The sequence below is a fragment of the Octopus bimaculoides genome, chromosome 8 (genome assembly GCF_046866305.1).
Source record: "Octopus bimaculoides isolate indiv1 chromosome 8, ASM4686630v1, whole genome shotgun sequence".
In the NCBI taxonomy this organism is placed as follows: domain Eukaryota; kingdom Metazoa; phylum Mollusca; class Cephalopoda; order Octopoda; family Octopodidae; genus Octopus; species Octopus bimaculoides.
The window spans coordinates 68,996,625-69,009,124 of NC_142935.1; the positions used below are offsets into that span (position 1 = coordinate 68,996,625).

At 34.4% G+C, this 12,500-nt stretch overlaps 1 protein-coding gene across 4 annotated transcripts in view; it reads left to right on the forward strand.

The window, feature by feature from the left end:
• The window catches only part of LOC106867807 (atrial natriuretic peptide receptor 1), an 865,062-nt gene that overhangs the window by 502,391 nt on the left and 350,171 nt on the right, over nucleotides 1-12,500 (forward strand). The window lies entirely within an intron of this gene.

The following is a 12,500-nucleotide window of genomic DNA, read 5'->3' on the forward strand; positions in this document are numbered from 1 at the left end:
TCCGGCTAACTAGATGTCGAAGCAGGACTTTAACTTGTGTTTTACTTGATCTTTGGAATTACAGTAACTGTAGGTGTGCATAAATATTTTCTATTTCTGAATATAAAACCAGCCTTTGAGATGTAGTCTTGGCTGTTTTAAGGATATGTATCCGTCAAGAGAGATTCTGTAATAGTGAGCTAAATTATATGGATCGCTTAGATTCTAATAATGTGCTGCTCGTGTTAAAGGGATCTGAGGTATAATGATATCGCCTTAATAATTACATTGGTAGTACCAGTTGACTCGGATGATTTCACAAACTATACCGACCCTTGCTTGCGTGAACGAAAGAGTTAATATTCTTTAGGATGTGGTGTTTACAACTTCTATCACGTTATTTATGCTGGAAGTGATACTAATACGTAGTATTCAGGGATAATGGACATGGCTTTCTAGAAAACTAGGCATGGTGGTCTATTTTTTTAATATAGATTGGGATAAACCCACGGAGTGTATGGAAGAGAGGGGAAGAATGAGAGAGGGACGGAGAGGGAGAGAGAGAGGAAGAGAGAGAGAAAGAGGAAGAGAGAGAGAGAGAGAGAGAGAGAGAGAGGAAGAGAGAGAGAATGATTGGAGAGTTTGGTGAATAAAAGAACTAACTTTAGGGAGAACGATTTAAAAATTGGTTTAGAATTTAGTTTCTTTTCTTCCTTTGTTTTAGACTGCTTATGTTGAGGTGAGTGGTAGAGATGAGAATCAGAGTTTGAGACGAGTTCTGTTGCTTTCGTGAAGTTTAATATGCTTGTGTTGCAGAAGATGATAGATAGTAATTCATTTGGTAATGCGGTAACTGAGTATTCCTACTGGTTTTCCATCGCATATTTAGTTTTATGTTAGTTCTATGTAATACATAGAATATTTTAGAAAGATATTTTTGTATCTATTTTCCTTTTGTGGTTATGTTTATTTTTCATTTGTAATATCAAATGATTGTATTTGCTGAGTGTTATTCAGCTTATCTGTTTACAATTGAGACCATAATTTCATATATACACATATACAATATATACATGAAATTATAAGGTTCCACTTTTGTATCTAGCCTCACGCGTATTTTCATGTATAAATTCCTGCGTAAATAGCAGCCCGAAAAACATATAGCCTATGTATATATACATATATCTGTTTGCTTAAGCATTTTAGCTTTTTTTTTCCTTTCTTTTTCGCTTGTTTTGCTTTGTTGTTGTTGCATGTATTCTTGCGTAGTTTTCTTTAAGTGCACGTGTATAAAACAAAACAACCACAGAGAATGTTAATTCACATTAAACGTAGCCGCGCTTCACCACCACCAGCATTGTACATAATCCCTCTCTGCCTAAAAAAAAAAACATCTTTATTTCTTGAACAGCATTATTTTTAAATTGGAAATCGTAAAGAACAATTTCTATTATTCTTACATTGGATAGATATCGATCGACCATTTTTGTTGGAAACAACAACAGCGATAATAATAATAATAATAATATTAATAATAATAATAATAATAATAATAATAATAATAATTATTATTATTATTATTATTATTATTATTATTATTATTATTATTATTATTATTATTATTATTATTATTATTATTATTATTATTTTCATCATCATCATCATCATCATTATTATTATTATTATTATTATTATTATCATTATTATCATCATCATTATTATTATTAATCTTGTTATTGTTGCTGTTGTCATTGTTGCTATTGTTGGTGATGTTATTACTTTCTGCTTTACACACCATTATCTGTCTTGGTATTATTGTATCATAGGAGAACCTTTTTTCTTTCTTTTCCTGTTGAATTTATTTTTCGACCAAATAATAATTTTCCTTATCAAAATTATTTGTATATGTGTGTGTGTGGGGTGGGTACACGAACGTGTAACTGTTTTTATGCTGTGTATTATCTTTGATATTGGAAACTTCTGAATATTGCCAGTACCAATGTAGAAATATTTTAGATATATTTCACAGTATTTCTTTAGTATAATTATCTGATGCAATCCACCAACAATAATTTAGTTCAAAATGCTGCTCTCAACATATTCAGAATGGAGTTACGAGATACGGTAGAAAACCGGGCTTTATATCTTGAGATGCTTATTTACGTCACTTTACAGTCAGGATTCGTATTTCGGTAACAGGTTCAACCCTTGTTTTCATTATTTTAGAGTTAATTGACAATACCATCCCTACTCCAACATGTTTCTTATATCAAAAATCTATTAATATTATATAATATTAAGGCAACGAGCGGTCAGTATCATTAATGTGCCGGATAAAATCCTTAGCGACATTTCGTCCGTTTTTACGCTGAGTTCAAATTTCACCGTGGTCGATTTACCATTTCATCGTTAGGGGGTCAATGAAATAAGTACCAGCTGAGAACTGGGGTCGATGTAATTGATTATCCCCCTCACTTAAAATTGCTGGCCTTGTGTCAAAATTTGAAACCAATATTATAATATATTTCTCGAACTGTCTATCGGCAGCTAAATCCATTGTGAAGATCGTTTCAATGTCTTACTTTGGCTAGGAAGGACAGTGTTTATCAGTTTGGTGGCCTTAGCGAAATAACTTGTATGGTAGACCAGGTTGAAAGAGATTTCAGAAACTTTTCTCTTTAGCCAAGCCAACATCAGCTTTTTCAAGTTTTCGTTGAAAAGAAAATTGAGTTTGTAGATGAAAGTGCTGCGTTCTAGGAAGTTTGTTGAAAGGTGGGTTAACATGTAGATTGAGTGGACAATGAGATGATCACATTTTCCCTAGTCAACTGTGCTTTTGTGGGTTTTCCACGAGCAGCTTTTAGTAGTGTCCCCTTTTTTGGGCATTTTTTTTTCTTGTTTAGATTTTTGCTTCTTTGTTTTTGTTAATTATACTGTTTCCGTTCCCTCGTGTTTTCGTGTGAATTCTTACATTATATTTGTTATTGGCTGAATCCGTATTCCTTCTGTCTCTTTACGTTTTGAGTTCAAATATCACCGGGATCGACTTTGCCTTACCTCATTTCGAGGTCGATAGAATAAAATGCCAGTCAAGTACCAAAGTCGTTCTAATCGCCTTGCCACCATTCCCTCACAATTAGTGGTCTTGTTCAAATATTAGAAAGAATTTTGTTTTTCTGCTGTTGTGTTGGTAAGACTTGATACGATTATATAATTATGAAAGACGTACGTTCAATAGTAGAATGTAAGTTAAACAAATAATTTTCTTATAGAATGCCAGCAATCGTAGCCAAGAGTATAGCAACTATAAATCCACTCAAGACAGGAAGAATTCCTCGTGGATATATTGGAGAAACATTAATTTGTATGACATATCCGATAGCTATAGCAGCTAATGTAAATGTCTATTTTAATGATACTAATATTTGCAAGTCAATTTTAACCGTCCCCGACATCTTACATTGGTATTGTAATACCTGTCACATTCATGTCATTCTCTAATTGATACCACACATGGTTATTACTTGAATGTGTACAGGAATTCTTGGTATCTTGCTAACAGACCCTGCAGAAATTGTAGGCTAATTATAAAGAATACATAGAAACCCAAATTGAAAATCATAATCCTCTTGATTCATAAAACCTGCGGTAGTATACTTGTGCACATATAAGTTATGATGTAAATTAGAGAGTGTTTCGCCGTATGGTTTCTTTGACTATTTCAAAATGGTGAATGATAAATATATTTGCGTAGACCATTGTTCACAAATATGTGTCCCTCCAATGATGCTAAGTCTACATGCCAGAGAGAGAGGGAGAGAGAGAGAGACAGAAACAGAGATAGACAGACAGAAAGAGACAGAGAGAGAAAGGGAGGGAGGTAGGGAGAAAGAGAGAGGGTTTTAAACCAATTCGAAAGTAAATAGTTTTTATAAATCTCCCAATTCCTTTTAGGTCCGTAAAATCTTGTCCATTCATTTGCCGTGATGTATGTCGTTAAGTGAGATAAGCATTTCAAAAATTATACTGAGGTACAATCAACATTTCGAAGTTGTCGTATTCCCGAAAGTCAGCCCTGATTAAACATATTCCATCAATGGCTGTTTTGTCTTGTTAGTGATTGTCAGAAATACATAATCTCTAAGTTATTCATCATTTAACAAAACAGAGTGTGATTTGTGGTATAATTTGGCTACGTTTTCTATCACGTTTATGTTCTCTTGCTAATTCTTTCAAAATGTTGTTCATGTTACTCTTTTACTCTTTTACCTATTTCAGTCATTTGACTGTAGCCATGCTGGAGCACTGCCTTTTAGTCGAGCAAATCGACCCCAGGACTTATTCTATCGGTCTCTTATGCTGAACCGCTAAGTTACGGGGACGTAAACACACCAGCATCAGTTGTCAAGCGATGTTGGGGGGAAAACACAGACACACACACACAGACACACACACACACACACACACACACACACACATATATATATATATATATATATATATATATATATACATATATACGACAGGCTTCTTTCAGTTTCCGTCTACCAAATCCACTCACAAGGCTGCTTTGGTCGGCCCAAGACTATAGTAGAGGACACTTCCCAAGGTGCCACGCAGTGGGACTGAACCCGGAACCATGAGGTTGGTAAGCAAGCTACTTACCACACAGCCACTCCTACGCCTATGTTGTGAATATTTTGTTCGAATATTAAAATGTATTCGACTTTGACGGAATATACTTCGTATATCCTTCAAAATAGATAAAAGAACCATTTATGTATGGTGGACAACACAATAGTTTTCTCTAGAATACACATCAACACATTAGTAGTCTTCTGTTTAATTCAGTAATAATACGCATGCACAAGGTGTGTGAGGGAGTATCAGAATCGTTTATTATCAGACACGATTCCTAGCAGCATTAAATTAGAGCTCTTTATGCCCCTAGTTTAGATTCGCCCAAGTCAGTTTTAATTTTCATTCTTCTGTGATTGTTAAAATTAAGATATCATCCATGCACTAGATCAATTTCATAGACTCGATCACCATCCTTTGTTTCCATGTTGGAAATCGATATTTAAACATGTAAGTGTATATCGATCTGAGTACATATTGTGAGTGTGACGACATTAATATCGTGATAAAATCTAAGATAAGAAATGAAGAATGATGGAATCCGCCAATTATAATTGAACCTGTTTTGTAAAATAAAGTTTGTTGCGGTGAGCAAGGATGGAGAGCTGAACAAAAGATATCGCGCCCTTCACTGACGACATGTTTTTCTATCGGTTTTCATGTTGATTTTCCTATACCAAGGAAGGAGGGTATATGTGACAACTATTTATTGATATCTGTTTAATTGCTGATACCTCTTCTACAAACTTACGTTTAGAGAGATAAGAGTGTAGTGAGCTATTTTTGCTATTGTCGTTGTTTTTACTTTTGTTGTTTAACCATAGGTCGACCGTATGTAAGTAGACTTATGTTTAAAACAGTGAATACATAATTTTGTGCTCAACTATGCTGTATGGATACTAATCTAATTGTAGAGTATGCTCTTCTGTTTTAGTAAAATGTCATAATGTGTTATGAAAGAAATATAACTAATTTCTATTAGCTCGAGTTATATTGTAAGGGTTTCTTTATTGGCTCGTTGTTGTTAGTGATGTTAAGAGTCTCGAGTTGAGAGAAATGAAGAAGCTTGTGACATGGTATACACGATTTTCTTTCATGTACTTGCTTCTCATCCTTCAGAGTTCGACTAATCGCCAATAAATAACATTAACCATGTAGCTGACAGTGATTACCTCTGAGTAGGGGACTCACATTATGTAATAAAGAGCGCTAAAAATATCAAGATTATTGATGCTATTACTTGAAGAAACTTTCTCTTCTGGTGTTCAGAATTTTAAAACAAAGTTTAAGTGGAAATCTAGAGGCTAAAATAAGTATATTTGACCTAAGAAACGATAAAGGTTCGATATGCAGAGGCTCTTTATCAAGGCAAAGAAATGAGATCTCAGCGCAATATATTTGTACAACAGCTGATAAATATTAGATATTTAAACTACGTTTTATCTAAGAAAGAGGAGTGAGTGTTCGGTTTGTTGTACTTGAATTATATCCTACAGCTACACATATTTTGAACTACAAATTGTCGAAGCAAAGGACAGATGGTTTTTCTGTGAGTTATTCTGTAATATATATCGCGTTCTTGCTATAGGCATCCTTACGCTTTCCTTAACAGGCCACACTTCCTCTCGGAATATTTGTTGCCCAAACAAGCTTTTATTGATTTCTTTCCAATTGAATATGTTTTTAAACATGTTGAACTCGATAGAACTATCCCCTACCCTCTGTGGGAAATGGTTGCCATCAAAGAAAGGATTTACAACGATTTATATAACTAAGTGTGTGTTTGTTGCAAGAATTTTACGAATATTAATCATATTTCACAGAAAATATAACGTAATGGAATAACCAACTTGATACGAGAAATACTTGGTGAAAGCAACCAATAGTGATTCATTAAAAAGATGGCAGCCGCAATAGTAAAATATAATAATACGTTGACTTTCAACTAAATTTTATCTTAATTGCACTGTTCTAATTATGTATTATTTTCTATTTTCTAATTTTGCATTTCATTTTCGGTTTTAATTGGTGTAGTCTGAATTTAAAAGACGACAAATGGAAGTTTTCTGTGAACTGATTAATTTGTAAATAGTCAGACAGGCTTTGTTTACTTTCCACGAAGAATGATTAAAGTGCCTCAATAATACCTAAGTTTCTCAGAGATAATAACCGTGCTAACGATGGTGATAAATTCTAGTTTAAGCAGACACTAATACTTTAGCATAGATCTCTAGTGCAAAGTTATTTTTAGCGAGTATGATTTATCTTGATAAATTTCAAATATTGACACATTTTTCTCAAGTTGATAAACGACTTACTGTACAAACAATACAGTTATTAACACTTCTTGGCTGAGAAAAAAAGATATTATATAAATATAAATGAATATATATATATATACATACATATATATATATATATATATATATATATATAGATATATATATATATATATATATATATATATATATATATATATATATATATATATATATATATATATATATGTATGTATGTATGTATGTATGTATATGTATGTATATACTATTAAAAAGGTCATGTTAAATTACCTCGTGAAATATTATCACTCGAAAATGTTACAAAAAAGTCAATTTGTGCCGGAACTCTTAGAAACATTAATGAGTAATTTTCTTTTGCTCCGTTTATTAACTAAACCTCTGTATGTGTGTGAGAGAGAGAGAGACAGAGTGAGTGTATGCGTGTGTGTGCTACTTTTGTCAACACGAGCAGCCTACACTTCATACTGTTGAGGTCTAATTAGGCTGAAATATGATTAGAATGCTTCCCGCATTTGATAGATAATAGGCTCCCCTCTCGTTGTATTCTATGTTCAATTTAATTTAATTTAAATATCAAAATTGTTCCTTCACATTCTTTCCCCAGAATTAATCATTAAGTCAATTATTGTCTAGTTCTCAGTATGGATTTCTTTTTAAGTAATCGATATTTCTAAACTCACTGCTTATATCAGTATTCAGTTTCCTAATCAGAATTATGTATGATATTTAATAACTTATGTATTTATGATTATGGGAAGTCATGCGCTGTTAACGATGATCATTAACACAGTTTCTGTATTTAAAATCACGGCTTGTAGATTTTACAGTAGACAATTCAAATTTAATACAAACTTCCCGGCAATAACCTGGCTTCGGTTCGTGAACATTTTATGCTTTCCCTCGCGTTTTTACAATGTACAGTTATTTTTTTATCTTCTTAATTCATACTTTAAACGTATTGTGATTGCATTGCGTTGAATTTGTTACGGGAAATCTCCAGAAAACCTGTTAAGGACAAGTAATGTCACTATCAAATGTCATTATTCTGAACAGGTCTTCATAAACTGTGTTTATAGCATAAGAAGCTATAACGAATGTTAGTTACGTAATTATTCTCTTGGCAGATGTCATCACTACAGTAAATTAGTTCATTGTGTCTGACTGGTTTGATTAGAATTCAGGATTGAGAAGTATCTATACTGATAGTCAAAGTATGTTACAGTTATGACAATATTGTCTTTACTTCAGCGATAGTATATCTTTTATTTAACGGTGGGATGTGTTTAGAGCGAAGTTTGATTGCTACTTCTAATAGGTCGAATAACCAAGTAGAGGCTCTGTCATCAGTTTATGTACTACTGTTGTAAACTTTAATGATGACAATCTCACAGATTTATCCCGGTGTTTGTTATAATGAAGCTATTCCGATCTGCATAATACCATGACGTATTTATTAGTTCAAATGCTAACGGAAAACCAAACACAACACGAGAGGTTCGAAAAGAATACATTGATATGAGACGCAACAAAGTGTTCAAAGAGAATCACTGTGTCAAGTGAAGGGTACGACTGGTATTTATTGTATCAAAAGAAATTAACAGACTAAGTTTAAACTAAATACCGTGGATTTATACTATCTCATCTATTTCAGATTCCCTCAAATATGCCTTAGCAATGTGTTACCGTGCTTCTCTTCACTCACAAATCTAAATCTCTTGGAACAAATATGATGATTAGTTTCAAGCTGTTCTAGAAATTTAATTGGTTTCTTTGCTTAATTAAAAGACATTACATTGGCTTCATATTATAATTATTGTCATTGTTCATAGATTGGCCTGATCATTAGTGAGTGGAAAATGAATGTCCTCATCTTACTAATTGCAATATTGAAATTAACAGTAACACAATAAACCTCTATGAATTTAAAGAACATTAAAACCGACATCACCTTCCTGTTCCAGTTGGAGTAGTGTTCACTCAAGTAGTGTTCCACCTCGTTGGAATAGTTTTGAGTCCTCAATGAAACGGCGTTCATACAGCAGAAGCATCTATATTATTTCTCCACATTTAAAAATTGAAATGTTTCTTTAAAATCACAGCCCAGTTATATGAAAAAGAGAGGACTCATTGGGCAGTTTGGTTGTAAATTTACCGAGAAGACTGTGTGATTACAGTTGGAACGCCTTCGATATTAGGTCATCTCTATTAGAGATAAACGATTACTCACTGAAGTATGTCAGAGTAAGATACAAGTATTACTCATATTGCACTATAACTTATGTATGTAATACTCTTCTGTTGGTTTTACCATTTCACCCGCAAACATTGGGCATTCAGTTGATTTTCAATGAGTTACTCAGCAACACACATCACGTACAATGGCTCAACCTCCTTACCCTGCTTTTCAGTACCTGTCAGTCTAAATGTCAGTTCATCTACTGATGTATATTCAGGCGTTGGTAAGATGTTTGAGAGAAACCAGCAGTTTCCCTTGCATACAACTCTCCTCTCTCCACATCGGTGATGTAGAGAGACGGGATGGTCTGTTGCCTCAGGCCGTTACGGCTTGGCAGCGGTGTCATCGCAAGTCTAACTGTTCCGTCAATTCCCGACCTTCTTTTAGTATCTGTTGTATTATCGACTTCAAATAGATGAAAAGTAAAGTTGAGGTCGGAAGGATTTCAGCTCAGAGGGTAGAGAGCCGAAACAAATACTTCGTGGTGTCCCACACTCTAACAGCTATGTCAGTTCTGGCAATTCTAGTGCTAAACGGTCGACGTGCTATTTCCATGAACATAAAACTCGACTTTTCGGAAACATACTTGTATTCAACAAGATCGGTACATGTCAAAAATTGAAGATTGTTATTTGCAGCTAGTTGATCGACCACATTGAGGCTCTCTCTTGAGGTTACAAAACAATTTTCCATCTTTAGGACTATTTTAACTTACGCAGAAGTTAAAATTCCATGTTGACACGCAGCAACGTTAGGTGCCACATACATCATGTCCCTCAGCCAAACATTCTCTGTTGAAGTCTCACTAGAGTACAGTTCCCTATTATTTCTATGGCAAGCAATACCACTGTGCACTGCCATCGTCGTTTTATCGTCAGCTTTTAGTGTTCCCTTCCTCTATATGTGTGTGTGTGTTGGCACTCCGTCGCTTACGACGTCGAGGGTTCCAGTTGATCCGATCAACGGAACAGCCTGCTCGTGAAATTGACGTGCAAGTGGCTGAGCACTCCACAGATATGTGTACCCTTAACGTAGTTCTCGGGGATATTCAGCGTGACACAGTGTGACAAGGCTGACCCTTTGAATTACAGGCACAACAGAAACTGGAAGTAAGAGTGAGAGAAAGTTGTGGCGAAAGAGTACAGCAGGGTTCACCACCATCTCCTGGTCTTACTTTAGAGAGCATTATTCCCGTGAGATCTTACTCTTCGAATGAATACTTTTCTAATGAGGTCTTACTCGAGTGACAACTACTCTATTGAGTTCTTACTCGAGTGAATACTACCTCACTGAAGTTATACTAGACTGAGCAGTTCTCTGACGGTATCTTTCTCCTGTGAGTATTGATCAGTAGTCAGTCATATATGAAAATGTAAACTGAATATTTTCACTAATAAAGTTTTTTACCATTAGCATAGGTTTTTGTTGTGTTTGTCGTGACTCCATTCTTGTGAATGTAAAGAGGACAGATGCTGGCATAGACCATCATCAATTTCCTCATCATATTGCGGATTTCGCCTCATTAATATTATAATATTGTTTATAAATTTTAAGTAACGTGTTGCTTCTGTTGTTGAGGGGAAAACAAGTTATGATGTATTCTTTTTCTCTGGAGGAACTTTTTGCCGACTTTCATTATTGTCCGACAATAATTTGTGGTTAACTAGATCTGCCTTTCAATTATATGTACATGAAAACAAATATATTTTGTTCACAAGTAATTTCTGTAATTTTTTCCCAATGTACCAACAAACGTGAGTAGAATTACAAATTGACTTTGGAAATGTGTATATCCAGATGATACATAGACGTACACCTATTTGTGCAGTGTTTTATATACACATACGCATACGTGTATTTATACATGTATATAATAGTAATGTATATACAGTATATATATAATGTTACACAGACACATATATACAGAATATAAAATATATATAAACATACATATATATACACACACACACATATATATATATATATATATATATATATATATATATATATATATATATATATATACACACATATAAATGCACCAGCACACACACACACACACATACACACATATATATATGCATATATATATAGAAACATGAGTAGACACACACAGACACACACGCACACACACACATATATAACAGACACGTCGCATGTGTTTACTTTCTGTGGTGAAATATACGAATGTGTCGCTTGTAAGAGTATGTGTATGAATGTATGTATGTATGTATGTATGTATGTATGTATGTATGTATGTATGTTTGTATGTATGCAAGCATGTATGTGTGAGTGTGTGCGTGTGTGTGTGTCTACACTCATCAGCCCATATGTATGTAACGTCATGGGGTTTATCTATTTGTTATTGTTTATGTTGTTACTTTTCCCTGCCTTTGTCATGGTAATACTTGTGTTATTTACAAATTCTATTCTACACCGAATTGCGGTTAGTGTATAAAAACCTGGCTTTGTTATGCTGGCGCACAGTTTTCGCTCGCTATTTCCCTTCGGCAATTCTCTTTTCTTGAAGACTTTTCTGAAAAAAAATCTTTTCAACTAGATTTTTCTGAATATTTTACATTTTTGTTTTCTTTTTTCCTGTCAAATGTGATTTCGAAGGCGATGTTAATTAAGAGCGTTTGCTCAAATCATCAAAATTCTTGGTGGTTTTCATACCATTATCAGCATTTCTTTGGCATACTCTCAAGAGATGAATTGCATAAATAATCCATCGTACTATAGATCGAAGACCTTAAATTTTGGGGGAAGTGGCTATTGGATTACATCGACCACAGTGCTCAAGTCGTACTTATTTTCTGAACCCCGAGAGGGTGAAAATAAAGTTGACCGCAACGGAATTTGAACTTAAAATGTAAAAGCGGAGAAATTCCGCTAAGCATTTTGTCCGGTATTAACGATTCTGCCAGCTTACTGCAACTTTCAGTTTAACAGGACCTTCTGTTTTTGGTGGCACTTTCACTTGAGCTACACACCCGAGGAGAGTTCCCGACTCTTGACTGCCGTTCCACCACTAGGGCTGAGCTCTTGTGAAAAAAATATTGATCCCTGCTCTTCCTTCTCTAAATTTTATACAAATGAAACTAAACTTTTACTTAACAAACATGTCCACATTATTAAAACTACATCTTCTTACTGTTGAAAACTGATAGTTCTCTGCACTGCTGAGAAGTACTTCGGAGTTGCAGGCATAGCTGAGTGGTTAAGAAGTTCACTTGGTAATCACGAGAGTCCAGGATCGATTCCAGCTAGCAGATTGTAAAATTGCCGTGGCAGAAAGAGTGTGGAAAGCACTCGGGCAGGTATTACTGCAATGCCAAGTCCCAGCC